Genomic DNA, 17479 nt, shown 5'->3' with positions numbered 1-17479 from the left:
AGGAGCCCCTCTTATTGTCCTCCTGCCTCCAGACCCATTGCCAGGGGTGATCGTGATGTTCGTTCTTTTGTTTTTCAATTGCAAGATATATCAGATGCACAAAAGAGCACCTAAAACACATATGTGCAGCTTGAAGAATATTTACAAAGCAAACATCTATGTCATAACCTCAGTGATCAAGAAATAGGACATTATCAACACCCCAGGACCTGCCGTATGCTTCTCCCAGATCTCATCTTCATCCATCCCCGCAAGAGATAACCACTATCCAGACTTTTGCGATTATCATTTTCTTGCTTTTCTTTATAGTTTTACCACCTACACATCCATCAATAAAAAATATAGTTTAATGGTGTTTAAACTTTGTAGACATGGAGTCATGCTATATGAATTCAGTTGCAATTTGCTTCTTTCAACATCATGTTAGGGAGAGTCATTTTCGCAGTATACTATTCCAATGTATGTCTCTATCACAATTTATCTATTCTACCATTGAGGGTATTTTGTGCACCAGATAGGGCCTAGTTAGAAAAATAGAAGCCACATGATGTATTTGAAATAGAGGGGATTTGGTTACACAGGAGTGGGAAGACCAAAAGAGCAAAAAGAGAAAGAGAACATGGAGACAACGTGGAAGTAGTTAAACTCGTAACTAAAGAAAGTAGCAAGGGCTAAGGGAACTCAAGGGAAGAGGTGGGAGCCCACGGGTGGGGCTCAGACTCATCCAGAGCCACCAGTGGGCTGCCACTGGTGCCATCTACAAAGAGGAGCCATCTACAAAGCTGGTTCTAAGAATGCAGAAAAAAGCTGAAGGCTGGAGCCAACTGCCAAAGATAGGGTGACCCTAAACAAAACCCCCAAAGAGAATATCGTCCCTTCTCCTTTCCCTGCCTTCCATCTCCCTCTAGTGCTTTCTATTAGTAGAACCTAACAGAAAGCCAGTTAGTAGTGGAGTCTGGGAAACAAGTTTGTAGAGTCCTCCCGACCCCTCAGCATCGGAGAGCAGAGAGACATGAAGAATGGATTTGGAGCAGAAAAGCAAGAAATAAGTAACTGGCACAGAAAAAGGGGGGACCTTTTGCTGCTCAGCATCTACACACATCTTTTCTATACATATTTGAACAATAGCAAATTCCTGCCTTTGCCTATTAAGATGCAGTTGTCTTTGGTACAAGTGAAGGTGCTATAGCGCCCTCCCCTGCAACGTTGAGTTGCAAAGTCTCTGCAGTAACAGTATCCATCTCTGGGTGATGTTAATACCTTTCTGAGTTCAGCCACATTTCCTCTAGAGGAACCTAAAGACTAAATAATAAAGCTCACTACCAACAACAATCCTTCTATAAGATACTAAAGCAGAAGAAGGAAGGGGGAAATAATACTATACAGAGTATATAATATAAAGCAAGCGAGCAAGCAAGCAAATACCCATAGCATCTACAATTCTTATTTTTGTAACTGGTCGAAGTTGACATTTATAATCTCCTCTTCCAACACTCACTTCATTTTCACTTTGCCCTTAGCCAGCACCCAAGTTGGCTGTTGTTGTTTTTTTAACCATGTCAGGTGACCACTTCATTCTTGAAGAATCTAAATCCTCAGAATTGGATTGCTATCAGTTTAGTGGAAACGTTGTTGTATCTAGTGAAGGGATTCCTCCCTTGGGGTAGCAGATGCTGTCAGTATCCCTCCCACATTCCCTAAGCGCTTGGGTACACTGAACGAACTTCCAACTGCCAGAAAAACTGCAACTCTACCTGAGGGCTCTCTCTGGCCACTGGAGCCTGCACTACTCAAACGCTGGGCACTCCCATCCTCAGCAAACCTCAGGCAATAACTGATGAGGATTGGTGGAAAAATACCCCAGTTCTCTCAGCCGTCAGGTGGGATAATCCTGAGGCTCACATTATTACTGGCTCCCTGAGTCCCCAGCAGGACTAAGTTCCAGTTGTCCACACTCTTAATTGGGTTGACAGCACAGCCTTTATTAGCCTCCTTCCCTTCTCTGTGTCACCTTCCCATTCACTTGCAGGTAGTTCCTAGCGTCATTTTTCAGATACGGGGGATTCCCTGGTGGTCCAGTGGTTAGGACTCCGAGCTTCCACTGCAGGGGGCACGGGTTCCATCCAGGTTGGGGAACAAAGATCCCACAAGCTGCGTGGCGTGGCCAAACAAACAAAAAAACCCCAAAAAATAAACAAACAAAAAAAACCCCTCTCAAATGTCAAATCCTTCAAATCCTCAACTGAGGTTTTATTCCTAGGGGGACGGCCCCTCCCCCCAAAAAACCCAGTTGGTATCTGAAGTGGTCCTAGGAAGCAGATCCTCCAAATGGGATTCTGGAATTGGATGACTCACCATCCAAATGGCAACAAGGATTCCATTGCTGGGGTAAGTGCGGGTGCTGATACCCAGAGCACCAGCAAGATTACTAAAACTGTCACCCTGGTGAATCCAGGGACGCACTGCCTGTGCGTATCTCTAGTATTTGTGATATGGGAGGGAAATGGGAATTACAAAGATTGTGGAGTTGGTCAGTTGTTGGTAAATGCCTTCAAATTGCTAAAAGATAAAAATGACAGACTCACATCAGCTATCAACTCAGGGTACAGTGTAAAACCCAGAAGTCCTTTAGGGCAGCACTCAAGGAAACTCTTATCTGCAGCCTGTGTAGGGCTGACTGGGCTGAAAATCAATCCCATAATGCTGTAAGAATAGCAGGATTATTTATTTAAAGCCCCACCAAGTCAGGGCCCTGATAAGGAAGGAGTAGGACACTGAGACTTGGTATGAAAGCATCTGTTCTGGAATCCCCATATTATCCTGAACCCTTTGGGCCAGGAGAAGTGGCATCTCCCCCTTGATGAAAGAGAGCAGTTTCTCCTTGCCTGGGTAACATGCAAAGTCCTCACCTGAGGCAGATGCCTCACAAGATGATACTTGCTCTCTTCAAGATCTGACCCTGACCCCACTCCATGATTCTAGACCATGGGCAAGTCTCATCCTGGAACAAGTGGGGAAGTACTATCCCAGCTATGGGAAGAAAGGGATTGTTCACCAAAAATGCTGCAGGATCTGGCTAACGTAGCAGCAGAAACTGGGAGAACATGCTTGAGAACAGATCTTGAGGGTGCCGGGCTGGGGTCAGGGAGTGGAATATAAGGCTGGATAGTGGAGAGTTTATATTGATCCGGGATACTCTACCATGACTAAGGATTTAACATTTTAAAGCCTTAGCAAGGACATCGGAAACCAGTTGCAATAGGCTGCTGGGATAGAGCTTCAAAGTTTGGAGGAAACCGTATGTTACAGCAAATGAGGTGGAGATGCTAGAATTTCCTTGGCTGAGTGCTGGGGAAGGGTTAAAAGGCTCAAAGATATGGGCTCACCGGAATGAAATTATTATTGTATAAGACCTATTATTATTGTATAAGACCAGAGAACGCTCCAGCTTCCTGTGTTCCTCATGAGGACCCAGAGACACTCACTTAAATAGTGATAAGAAATGGGCTAGTTGTCGGAGAGGCACCGGCATCATTTGCAGTTCAGTAGGGGTTATTCTCTGCAGGCCAAAGTTGATGGTAGTGGACATATCTATGGAACTGGGCTTTGTAAAGTCAGTGGGTATGACACGAACCCAGAACAGAGACCAGGTGATGGCACTTAGTCATCAGAGTCAAGGTGGACATAATTACCATAATGGGCAGAAAGACCAAAATGGCAAGCTGGGATCTATTGTGATCACCAATGGTCTTCAACATGGAAGACCATGGTCTTCCTAGGTAGGTGGACAGCCAATGAGAGTATTTCTTGACTTATATAGCCAAAAACAAGCAAGAATGTGTGAGTAGAAGGCTGATGTCGGCCACTGCAAAGGAAAATCATGATTCATCACCCAATTTCCAGACCCCAACCATTTTTCAGCTACAGAACCCACTGATTAAAGCAGAGGCTAGGGCTTCCCTGGTGGCGCAGCGGTTGAGAATCTGCCTGCCAATGCGGGGGACACGGGTTCGAGCCCTGGTCTGGGAAGATCCCACATGCCACGGAGCAACTGGGCCCGTGAGCCACAATTACTGAGCCTGCGCGTCTGGAGCCTGTGCTCCGCAACAAGAGAGGCCGCGATGGTGAGAGGCCCGCGCACCGCGATGAAGAGTGGTCCCCACTTGCCGCAACTAGAGAAAGCCCTCACACAGAAACGAAGACTCAACACAGTCATAAATAAATAAATAAAAGAACGTGAATTTCTTTAAAAAAAAAAGCAAACTGGGCTATTCATTTCAGTAACAGTCAAGTGGTCTTAGTTTGCATTCAATTTCCAATCAGTTTCTCAATCTATTTCATCTGAAGTCTTCACATTACCCACTATAAAAAAAAAAAAAAAAAAAAAGCAGAGGCCAGTGCCCTTCAGGAAGAATCTGGCAATGCCACAGTAAACTTACATCAAAATAATTATCTCATTCCTCCTCCAAAGTCATTTCTCAGAGCAACTAAGGAAAGGGGAATACCCAGATCTTTCAAGGCTTTTGGGTACAGGATCTGAGCTGACAGATATTAAGGGATCAAAATGCCACCATGGACATGTGTTAGAGTGGGGCATACAGAGGCTAAGTGATAAAAGGATACCTGGCCAAGTCCATCCCACAGTGGGTCCAATAGGTCCACAGACCCACCTGGTGGTTATTTCCCTGGTCCCTAAATATATAATTGAAATAGATGTACTTAGCAGATAGCAGAACTCTCACATTGGTTTCCTGAAACAAGAGCCATCAGAGTAGGAAAGACCAAGTGGGAACTGCCCCCTACCCCTGCCAAGATATTAAATCAGAGGCAATACCTCATCCCAGGTGAAATGACAGTGATTACAGTCACCCACAAAGGATGCAGGAGTGGTGGTCCCTGTTACATCTCCATTTAACACATCAATCTGGCCCTTGCAAAAACCAGGTGAATAATTGTAGATGATGAGAATGTAACCAAGTGGTAGCCCCAATTTAGCTGCTGTGCCAGATGACCTGACAGATTATCCTAGAGCATATCAGCATAGTCCCTGATAGTATGTGGCTGTTAATTTGGTGAAGGAAAAAGTATTAGAACCTTATAAAAGTACACTTCCATTGCCTCTCTCCCTGACTTTGAATATTGTTGTTATACATTTTATTTTAGTTGGCATTTATTTTCAGGATTGTTAATGAGTTCAAGCATTTTTTCACATGCTTATTGGTCATCTGGGTTTTCTCTACTCTGAAGCTCCTGTTCCAAGTATTTTGCTCAATTTCTCTTGGATTATTTTTTCACTGCTTTGTAGTAGTTCTTTATATACTCTAAATACGAATCTTTGGTCACTTATATGTACTACAAATATCTTCTCATATTCTGTGGCTTGTCCTTTAGTCCTCTTTATGGTATATTTTCAGGAACAAAAATTCTTAATTGTAATATAACCAAATATATCATTTTTTCTTTATGACAGGTGTTTTTTGTCTCTTAAGAAATCTTCCCTATCTTGAGGTTATGATGTTTTTTCTTACATTACCTTACAAGAGTTTTATAGTGTTATTTTACTTTGAAGTCTATAATTCACCTGGAATAAATTTTGTGTATGGTGTGATGTGGGGGTCCAATTTCAGTTTGATCCAGCTCCATTAGTTATTTTCTCTCTCTCTTTTTTTGGGGGGGGAGGGAGTGGGGGCGGTCCGTGCTGCGCAGCATATGGGATCTTAGTTCCCCAACCAAGGATGGAACCGGCAACCCCTGCATTGGAAGTGTGGAGTCTTAACCACTGGACCACCAGGAAAGTCCCTCATTATTTTTTTAAAGTACTTTCCCCACTGCTTTTCTGTCTCAAATCAAGTGTCCGTACATGTGTGGGTCTGTTTCTCAGCTCTGTGTTCCGCTTTAGTTGTCTCTTTGTCTGTCCTTGCACCAAATCATAATGTCTTACTTATTAAAACTTTATAGTAAGTCTGGATGACTGGTAGGGCAAGTCCTGCCATCTTATTTATTCTTCTTTAAGAGTGTCTTGTTTCTTTTCTTGGACCCCTGTGTTTCCAAAATAATTTTAGAATTAGCTTGACATGTGCAACAAAAATGAACTTTATTGAGGTATGATTGACAAATAAAAAATTACATATAAAAAAACTGACCTTAGGATTTATATTGGAATTGTGGTTGTATTGAATCTATAGCTTAATTTGTACAAAGCTGACATCTTTATAATTCTGAGTCTTCCAATCATTGGATACAGTATATTTCTCTTTTTATTTAGTTTGTCTTAAAGATTTGTCAGTAAAATTTTCGCATTTTCTTCAAAGAAGTCTTGTAAATACTTTGTTAGGTTTATCCTAGGTTATTTATAAGTGTTATGCTATTTTAAAAGTACCTTGTTAAAATTTTATTTTCTAATTGTTGCTGGTGTAGATAAGCAACTGACTTTTTATTGTATTAAAATATATATAACATGAAATTTGCCACTTTAACCATTTTTCAGTGTACAGTTCAGTGGCATTAATTACACTCACAATGTTGTGCAACCATTGCCACTATCTATTTCCAAAATATTTCCATCACCCTTCATCAGACAGTTATGAACATTTGGGTACAGTATGTGTTTGAGTCCCTGTTTTCAATTCTTCTGAATTGCTGTGTCATATGGTAATTCTATGTTTAACATTTTGAGGAGAAGCCAAACTGTTTCCACAGTGGCTGAACCATCCTACATTCTCATCTTAACGTACGAGGGTTCCAATTCCTCCACAGCCTCGTCAATACTTACTGTCTTTCACTTTTCATAATAGGTCTCCTAGTAGTTGTGAAGTGGTATCTCATCGTGGTTCTGATTTCCATTTCCCTAATGCCTAATGATGTTGAGTATTTTTTCATATGTTTATTGGCCATTTGTATACCTTCTTTGGAGAAATGTCTATTCAAGTCCTTTGACCATTTTTTAATTGGGTTGTTTGTCTTTGTGCAATTAATTTTTAAGTTGATTCTTTTAATTTATTAAACATTTCTATAAATTGAAATAATTTACTGTAGCAATTTTCTTGCTACACAATTAAATTATTTGCAAATAACAGGTTTTTTTCTTCCTCGCCAAATAACAGGCATCCTTGTCCTGTTTCTGACCTCAGGAGGAAAGATTTCAATATTAGGTGTGATGTTTTCTATAGATTTTTTTAATAGATATCCCTTATCAGGTTATAGACGTTCACGTCTATTCTTAATTTGCTCAAAGTGTTAATCATTAATGAGTGGCAAATTTTATCAAATGCTTTTTTCGTTTCTGAGATGAATATATGGTTTTCATTCTTTTCATGTTCATGTGGAGGATTACATTTAATTGATTTTTCTAATGTTACTAAACTCGATGTCTGGGATAGCCCAGTTTGGTCATGATTTATTACTGGTTTCAGTTTGCTAATGTTTTATTTATTTAGGACTTTTGAATTTATATTCATGAGCAAGATTGACATGTTATTTTTCTTTCTTGTACTGTCCATGCCAGGTTTTGGTATTAAGATAATGCTACTAAATAAGTGAACAAGTGCCCCCTCTTTTTCTATAATCTGGAATAATTTGTGACTGTTTAGAAGTATTTGCTTCTTGATTATGTGATTGAATTTAATGATGAAGCTCTCTGGTCATGGAACTTGCTTTGTGGGAATATTTTTGACTGCTAATTCAATTTCTTTTATGATTGTAGACTATGTAGGTATTGTATTCTTTTTTTATTCCTAGAAGGTTTTTATTTTTATTTCATCAATTAATTTCTCCATTTAAAAAAATCAACATTACTGAAGTATAATTTACACATAAGAAATGCACCCACGTTAATTGTACCGGTCAATGAGTTTTGACAAACATATACACCCACAATCAAGATAGGGGATATTTCCATCACTGGAAAAGTTCTTTCGTGCCTCTTCCCAGACAATCCTCTGCCCCAACCCCAGGCAACCATTTATCTACTTGCTGTCACTGTGAACTAGTCTTTTTTAGAATTTCGTCTAAATGGAATCATATAGGATTTACTACATTGTGTCTGGCTTCTCATACTCAGCATAACATTTTGGAAACTCATTCCTGTTGTTGCAAGTGTTGTTAATTCATTACTTATCAGTGCTCTGTAATATTCCAGTGTATAAATGTACCACAATTTATTTGTCCATTCACTTGTTAATGGCATTTAGGATTTTTTCAGTTCTTTTCACTAGTATGACTAAAGCTGCTAAAAATGGTATTGTATAAATTTTTCTGTAATGAAGCGTTTTCATTCCTGGTGGGTAAATACCTACAAGTAGAATTTCTGGATCATATGAGAAGTATGTGTTTACATTTGTAAGAAACTTCCAAACTTGCAAAGTGGTTGTACCATTTTACATCCTCATCATCAATGTAGGAGAGGTCTAGTTGCTTCACATACTCACCAATATTCAGCATCTTTATTCCTTTTTTAAAATTTAGTTTATTGAAGTATAGTTGATTTACAATGTTATGTTAATTTCTGCTGTACAGCAAAATGATTCAGTTATACATATATACATTCTTTTTCATATTCTTTTCCATTATGGTTTATCACAGGATATTGAATATAGTTCCCTGTGCTATACAGTAGGACCTTGTTGTTTATCCTTTCTATTATTCTTTTAAATTGTAGTCATTCCAGTACCTCAGTGTGGTTCTTCATTATTGAGGTATAATTTACATACATACAGCAAAATGTTTTGATTTTAAGCACTGCCATTCAATAATTTAATAGATACATGCACTCATGTATCCCACACACCTATTAGGACACAGAACATTTCCATCACCCCCAGGAAGTTCTCCTCTGCCTCTTCTCAGTCAATCCCCACCACCACCAAAACAACCACTGATCTGAACCATAGATCTGTTTTCCCTATTCTAGAACTTTCTACAAATAGAATCATACAATAAATATTCTTTGGCACTGGTTTTTTTCCTTCAGTGTAATGTTTTTGAGATTCATTAATGTTGTAACATGTATAAGTAATTTGTTTATTTTTATTGATGAGAAATATACCACAGATGTCTATTCATTAACCTGTTGATAGACATTTGAGCTGTTTCCAGTTTGGGCTACTATGAAGAAAACTTCCATGAACATTCTCATTGAAGGTTTTAGTTGACATATATTTCATTTCTCTTAGATAAATATCTAGGAGCACATGAATGAATCATAGGATAAGTGTTTGATTAACTTTTACTGCCAAACTCTTTTCCAAAGTGGTTTTACCCCTCGTACAATGTACAAAAATGTAAGATTGCCAATGCTCCATCTCCTTTCCAACACTTGGTGTTCTCAATCTCTCTTTTTTTTTTTTTTTTTTTGGCCATGCCATGAGGCTTGTGGTATCTTAGTTCCCCGACCAGGGATTGAACCTGGGCCCATGGCAATAAAAGCACTGAGTTCTAACCACTGCACCTCCAGGGAAATCCCAGTCTTTTTGCATTTTAGCCATTGAGTGGGTATGTAGTGGTATCTCATTGTGGACTTAATTTGCACTTCTCTGATGTCTAATGATGTTAAGTTTTTTCATGAGCTTATTAGTCCGTTGTATATTTTCTTTTGCAAAGTGTCCAAGTCTTTCATCAAAATTTTAATTGAATTGTTTCTTTTCATAATTGAGTTGCAGGAATTCTTTATATATTCTAGATACAAGGCTTTTGTCAGATAAATGTATTGCAAACATTTTTGCCCAGACTGTGACTCTCTCTAAGGATCAAGGTGCTGGATTTTGTTGTTTTCCAAAATGCTGCACTTCGTTCTAACAGGCAATTCACAAACTTATTCATGATTAACTTAATTCATCTGAAGTTTATTTTTAAGGTATTAGGGAAGGTCTAAATTTGCCTAAGGCTAAAACAGCCCTTATTAACTACTAAAGTGTTACCTTTCTGGGGTCTCTACTGAATGCCCTGGTTTTTTTAACAAGCGTTCTCCACTCTGGGTGGTCAGAACTTGACTATATCCTAGCCTTCTGTAAGCTCTGGGAATTCTGTAGCTCACAGCACATCTGATCTCTCAGATGTGTGGCGTTTCACCCTTACATGAGTGGCTTAGTATTCAAAGACTCTCTCAAGTACACTCTGATGCATATTGCTGGAGCTCTCTCTCTACACAGCTCCCTTTTCTTTAGTATTCCACTTCGTAAATTCCAAGTGTTACAGCCTCCTGAAACTCTGATCTCTCATCCCAACCCAGCAAATCCACTGCTTTGGGACCCCTTCCTGGCACTGTGGTCTAGAGAGTGCCCCCAGGCAGAAGCTGGGGTAATCACAGGGCTCACTTGGTTCCCTTTCTCCTAGACCTGCACTGCCCATCCAATGATTAAAACAGTTGTTTCATATATTTTATCTAGTTTTCTTGTTGTTTACAGCTAGACAGCAATTCCAGTCCCTATAACTCCATCATGAGGAGATAGAATTCTCTTATTTCTTCTTGAGTTGGTTTGTGGTGTCATAATTTTCTAGGACATGGTTTATTTTATTGAAAATTTTAAATTCTTTGGCATAAAATAAATGTATCTGTAATATCCTCTCATTTTTTTAAATGTCCTTAAATTTGGTAGTGAAACTCACCTTTTCATTTCTGATATTTGCAGTATGCGATCTTTTTTTTCCAATGATAAATCTCACTAGAGATTTTTAACTTTTATTAATCTTCTTAAAGAACTACCTTTGTCTTTATTGATTCCCTTTATTGATGCTTTATTTTGTATTTTATGTATTTTTATTATTAGTTACTCTTCTTTTAAGGGACTCGTTTTGTTCTTCTACTAAATTACAGAAATGGTTAACTTAGGGAATTCCCTGGTAGTCCAGTGGTTAGGACTCTGCGCCCCCCATTGCAGGGGGCATAGGTTCGAACCCTGGTCAGAGAATTAAGATCCCGCAAAAAAAAAAAAAAAAAAAAAAAAAAAAAACGAAAAAAGAAAGAGCAAGAAGAAGCCTGAGAATACAAGAAAGAGTAGGCTGGTGTCTGGTTCCTCCAAAGGGATAATCCCAAATAAATATCTAAAATAATTTTTTAAAAAAAGAAATGGGTAACTTAGATTGTTCATTATAAACTTATTTTCCAATATACACATTTAAGGCTGTAAATTTTTCTATGAGTATTGCTTTAGCCATATCCCACAAATATTTTTTTCATCCAATTCAAAACATTTTATAATTTCCATTATGTTTTCTTCTTTAACCCATGAAAACCAATAGGACAAATATGTAGAGACATATAGATACAGATATATAAACATCTCTCTATATATTTATAGACATACATATATAAATATAGATAGATGCAGATATAAATATATTTGTGTATTTCTAGATATATTTATAGATAAATATTTACAGAGAGAGAGAAATTGATTTACTGTTTTATTGCCAAAGAATTGGCTTAGTCAATTGTGATGGTTGGTTAGACAAATCTGAAATCTGTAGGGCAGGCGCTGACACTGCAGTTCACAGGTAGAATTTCTTCTTCCTCAGGGAACCCTTAGTTTTGCTCTTAAGGCCTTTCAACTGATTGGATGAGGACCATCCAGAATATCCTTTACTTAAAGTCAACAGATTGTAGATATTAATCCCATGTACAAAATACCTTCACAGCGACACCTAGATCAGTGTTTGATTGAATAACTGGGTACTGTGGACTAGCCAAGTTGACACATGGAACTAACCATCACGCCAGTCTGTCTGATGCTTCTCTCATGATTAGACTCAGGTAATGAGTTTTGGGGAGGAAGATCACAGAGTCCCATCTTCATCCCATCATCTCAAGTGTATGTACTATCAACATAATGTGTGATTGATGACGTTGACCCTGCTCGTTGGCTGAGCTAGGGCTGTCTTCTGGTCCATTTATTAATCTATTCAATTACTTAAACATATCAATATGGACTCATGGATATTTGTTTTATACTTTGGGTTGTAATCCAATACTTCTTTATTTTGTTGTTCAAATTGTTCTAGCTTTGGCCACAGGAAACTGCATGGTATATATATTTCCCTTCTTCTTACCTTTACCTTTCAGCATGCATGTTCAACAAACATTTATTGAGCACCTACTGTGTGCCTTGCCCTGTGCTAATCATATAGGATCTGCATGTAGTTTAGTATATAAGGGGAGAGAATGAAGAGGAAGAATGAAACTCAAGGTTAGACAAAGCTACAGGATTTGAACATTAGCATTTTTTTAAACTTTTTATTTTATATTGTAGTATAGTTGATTAACAGTGTTGTGATAGTTTCAGGTGTACAGCAAAGTGATTCAGTTATACATATACATGTATCTATTCTTTTTCAAATTCTTTTCCCATTTAGGTTGTTACGTAATATTGAGCAGAGTTCCTTGTGCTATACAGTAAGTCCTTGCTGGTTATCCATTTTATTTTATTTTTTAAAATTTTTATTTATTTATTTATTTTCTTTTAAAAATTTTTAAATTTATTTTCTGGCTGCCTTGGGTCTTAGTTGCGGCATGCGGGGTCTTCGCTGAAGTGTGCGGGATCTTTCATTGCGGCGCGGGCTTCTATCTAGTTGTGGCATGCGGGGTCCAGAGCACGTGGGCTCTGTAGTTTGCGACACGCAGGCTCAGTAGTTGTGGCACACAGGTTTTGGTTGCCCCGCAGCCTGTGGGATCTTAGTTCCCCAACCAGGGATCGAACCCACGTCCCCTGCATTGGAAGGCAGATTCTTTACCACTGGACCACCAGGGAAGGCCCTGGTTATCCATTTTAAATACAGCAATGTGTACATGTCAATCCCAAACTCCCTAACTATCCCTTCCCCCCCCCCACCCCGCCAGCCATAAGTTCTGAACATTAGAATTTGAACATTACCAAGGAGTGACAGGCTCCAATTTGGGCTTTAGAAAGGTCATCAGTTATAGGAAAGTCAATGGATGGTTCCTTGGTGATTGGCCAGATAAGGTGGAAGTTTTGCAGTCACTTCCAGGTTTCTGGCTTGAGCATTGGGTAGACTGGGGTGTCACTGGCTGAGATAGGGCACCTTGAATGAGGGCCGAGTCACAAGAGTGTGCACCGTGGAAGTAAGATAGCTCAGGAAAGATGAACTTGGGGGAGCATCAACATGGAGGTGAGGTGATAGGAGGAAGATGAGCCAGCCAAGAAGACAGAGAAGAAACGATCAAATAGATAGGAGGGGAACTGAGAGCAGATACCTCCAAGAAGGGAGGGGCTGCACATGTCAAATGCTACGGAGAAATCCACCTGGGGAGCTGGGTAGTGTTCATTAGACTTGGCAACTTATAGGTTATTAGTGGAAAGGGGAGATAGAGGAGAAGCTGAGCTGTTGGGCAGAGGAGGGAATGAGAGGTGAGAGAGAGAGTGTTAGGCATTGTGAAGGGGAGGAGAGCAACAGGGCAAACTCTCTAGCGTCAAGGGAAGCTTGTCTGGTTATTTCAATGGATAGACTTGAGCTCCTTTATGGCTGTGGGGAAGGAGCGAGTGGAGAGAGAGAGGGAGAGTGGGGAGAACGGAGGGAGGAAGTCCAGAGTGGCCTGTGCCTCAGGGTGGGGGTGGAGTGCTCCAGAGAGGTAGGGTGTCCCATGGAACAACCTGAGCCCCCTAGAGGACGGGTGGTATCACTACAGACTAGTTCACAGGAGTTGCGGGAGGAGAGGTTATTTATTAAATTCTTCAGCCTTCAAGGGTCTTTACTGATGGAGAGAAATCCTCACTACTACCTGAACTTGGTTTCATGTCCAGTTTATTTATTTTTTTATTTTTAACATCTTTATTGGAGTATAATTGCTTTACAATGGTGTGTCAGTTTCTGCTTTATAATAAAGTGAATCAGCTATACATATACATATATCCCCATATCTCCTCCCTCTCGCGTCTCCCTCCCACCCTCCCTATCCCACCCCTCTAGGTGGTCACAAAGCACTGAGCTGATCTCCCTGTGCTATGCGGCTGCTTCTCACTAGCTATCTATTTTTTATTTGGTAGTATATATAATGTCCATGCCTCTCTCTCACTTCGTCCCAGCTTACCCTTCCCCCTCCCCTCATGTCCAATTTATTAACCTTCTGAATCTACTGAATAATTGACATTACTTTAAACAATCAAAAAAATTAAATAAATAAAATAAAATAAGTAAAATAAAAAAGGAAATTCTCTGGCGGTCCAGTGGTTAGGACTTGGCACCTTGACTGCCGTGGCCCCAGGGTTAAATCCCTGGTCAGGGAACTAATGTCCCGCAAGCCACACAGCGTGGCCAAATAAATAGATAAAAATAAAATAAATAAAAATAAACAATCAACATCTCTCTGATAATCACGAGAGCACGAGTTAACACTTAGGAATTTGACAAATTAAATGTCTCCTAACATCTTAAACATGAACGACAATAAAAATTGGTAACACTTAATATTAACCTTTACTATATGCTCCAAGCACTGTTTGAAGTGCCTTACATGTATTACTTCATTAATACTAACAACAACCCTTCAAGGAAGGTGCTATGTTTATCACCTCGTTCCCATTTTGCAGCTGAGGCGACTGAAGTCCAGAGACATGAAGTAAGTTGCCCAAGGTCACACAGCTGGTAAGCGTTACAGCTGGGATTTGTACTCAGTCACCTGGGCCATGGAGACTCTACTACAATTACACACGGTAATGAAAACATGGCTGATTTTTCTGAACACTTAAACAATTGGCAAAACATACACAAATATGATTATTTCCAAAAGTATTATGTCTGGTTATCAGGCGAATTGAGGCTTCTGTTTGCAATGGTCATTTCCCAATGATCTAAACTCTGTCTTTTGTGTTTTTCTTTGACTGCGCGGTGCAGCTTGTGGGATCTTAGTTCCCCGACCAGGGATGGAACCCGCGTCCCCTGCAGTGGGAGCGCAGTCTTAACCACTGGACCACCAGGGAAGTCCCTTAAACTCTGGTTTTAAAGTACAAAATGAGGAGAGGGAACTTAAAGCCAGCAGGCAGAGGCATCTCTTACGTCCTTACTCATTTTTTGCCTTCATTTTCTGGCCCCTTGGGCACATGGAGGGCCACTTCTCCTGCACTGGCCTGTCCACTGTCAGAAGCATGTTTTGACCATCGGGACATCCTGTCTGCAGTGCCTTGCTGCCTTTCACACCTGGCTTATTTCAGGTTAGCCTGATTATCCTTCTCCTTCTGATGCTCGCACTGTCCCTGCCCGACAGAAGGACTCCTCAGCACGGCCCCTTGACATCCTTGAAAGTTTTCTTGCTACCCCAGGATATGGAAGCCACTGTCATCCTGGGAATTGTATTTCCTTTGGTTGAAGAACTGATTCGAGAGGTAAGTACGGGAGTCAGGCAACGTTTGGTTTGAGCAATGTCCTCCAGCTGCAGAGTCCGGGGTGTGAGAGGACACCCCCTGGTCAGGCAAGGTTTCGGATCTGCTGGGCAGATGAGGCAGAAGGATGAGGGTGTCTATACATTGCAGATACTGGCAGTCCGTCTTTTTTTTTTTTTTTTTTAATAAATGTATTTAATTATTTTATTTATTTATTTTAGGCTGCGTTGGGTCTTTGTTGCTGCGCGTGGGCTTACTCTGCGTTGCGGTGTGCGGGCTTCTCATTGCCGTGGCTTCTCTTGTTGTGGAGCACGGGCTCTAGGCGTGCAGGCTTCAGTAGTTGTGGCACGTGGGCTCAGTAGTTGTGGCGCACGGGCTTAGTTGCTCCGTGGCATGTGGGATTTTCCCAGGCCAGGGCTCGAACCCGTGTCCCCTGCATTGGCAGGCGGATTCTTAACCACTGCACCACCAGGGAAGCCCTGGCAGTCTGTCTTAGCGCCCGCCTTCAAAGGCTTCCCGTCTCAGATGGAGAAGAGATGGCAGATCCACCAAGCTGTTGGCTCATTCCTTCACGGACACACTTGCTACACTGCTTTGAGCGCATTTGTTTACCTCTCTGCTAAACCACAAGAGGAAATCCCTGCTCCCTCCTGGGGTTTACCGGCCAAACTGATGTGTAACTTGGTGTACAGGAGGCTCCCATTGGTTCTGGGCTACTGCCTTTCTCTGCACAGTCCCAGGACTGCAGTGTTTACTTTCCCTCAGACTCTGAGGCTCCCAGGTCCGTCCGCCTGGGTTTCTGCATCCCCAAGCACCTAGCAGGGTGCCTGACACATTAATAGATGCAAAATAAATGTTGTGGACCTATTCTTGGATGAATAAATGAACTAACTTCCCCATCTTCTCAAAGTTGAGGCTTAGAAAACCCCATTTCCTCCAGTTATCCGAAGGTAAACTGAGGGACAGACTGGAAACCCTTCCCCCGTCCTCCTCTCCCCTCGGATCTGAGACCCAGTATTTTTTTCTCCCAGACAAGATGGGTTAATGTAGTCCCCTCCCAAATCTCCCAGCTGACAGCGCTGGATCCTGAGATAGGGGCCTGGGCGCTGCAGACACCGCTTTCTACTCCCCACCCTGTCCCACCCAAGCCCCTTTACCACCACTGGTCAAGCCCCATTTGAAATTAACCAGTGTAAGGGTAGAGCTGATGCTCTGGGTCCTGACTGGCTGCTCCAGGTCTATTCAAAAAGGGACAAGGCGGGGCAGATAAACTAGGAGTTTGGGATTAACATATGCACACTACTATATATAAAATAGATAATCAATAAGGACCTACTGTATAGCACAGGGAACTCTAATCAATATTCTGTAATAACCTATATGGGAAAAGAATCTGAAAAAGAATGGATATATGCATATGTATAACTGAATCACTTTGCTGTACACCTGAAACTAACACAACATCGTGAATCAACGATACCCTAATAGAAAATAAAAATAAAAAATAAAGGGACTTCCCTGGCAGTTCCGTGGTTAAGACTCCTTGCCTCCAGTGCAGGGGGCGCAGGTTCAATCCCTGGTAAGGGAGCTAAGATCCCACATGCCCCGTGGTGTGGCCAAAAATAAATTAAATTGAAATAAAATAAAAACGTGCTACTTGAAAAAAAAAAAGAAACAAGACGCAGTTTGGACTCTGGGGCTCCCTGCCCTCCTCCAGGCTCTTGGAGAGACAGTTATTAAGCTGAGTCTTCTGGAGCCTGGTTGGCTTCCCCCCAAGGAAGACAGAGGCTCCTGAGAGGAATAGAGGTTTCTGAGGTTTCCCTCAGGAGGTCTCCCCAGAGCTCAACCTTCCTGCTGGGAGTCGGGGTAGGCATCTCAGTGTCTCCTGATAGGGATAGCTCACGAAGGAGGAGAAGCTAGGGTCAGGGGTTTTGGGACCCAGAGGCCTTGCTTTTCCCCCTCCGCATAAGCCAGGTCTTTGGGTATCTACCCTCACCTGCCAGGATCATCAGACCTCAAGGTCCAACATATGGAGGGACCCTCGGGCTGGCTGGGGTTTTCTCCTAACCATGGCAAAACCTACTATTTATCAAACTTTGCTACGTGCCTGCAGCTCTGCTAAGGGCTTCCTGGACAATATCTCATTCTACCTG

General features: G+C 41.1%; 1 long non-coding RNA gene across 1 annotated transcript; it reads left to right on the top strand.

Moving 5' to 3' along the window:
- The first annotated feature begins 2214 nt into the window (after positions 1 to 2214).
- Positions 2215 to 16975, top strand: LOC309619300. The gene is made up of 2 exons (XR_014238886.1): positions 2215 to 3948; positions 4394 to 16975. It is a non-coding gene; the product is annotated as an uncharacterized lncRNA (long non-coding RNA).
- Positions 16976 to 17479: the final 504 nt, after the last annotated feature.

The sequence above is a fragment of the Balaenoptera borealis genome (genome assembly GCF_965194805.1).
Source record: "Balaenoptera borealis genome assembly, chromosome: 20".
In the NCBI taxonomy this organism is placed as follows: domain Eukaryota; kingdom Metazoa; phylum Chordata; class Mammalia; order Artiodactyla; family Balaenopteridae; genus Balaenoptera; species Balaenoptera borealis.
This window is presented reverse-complemented; position numbering and strand designations above follow the sequence as displayed.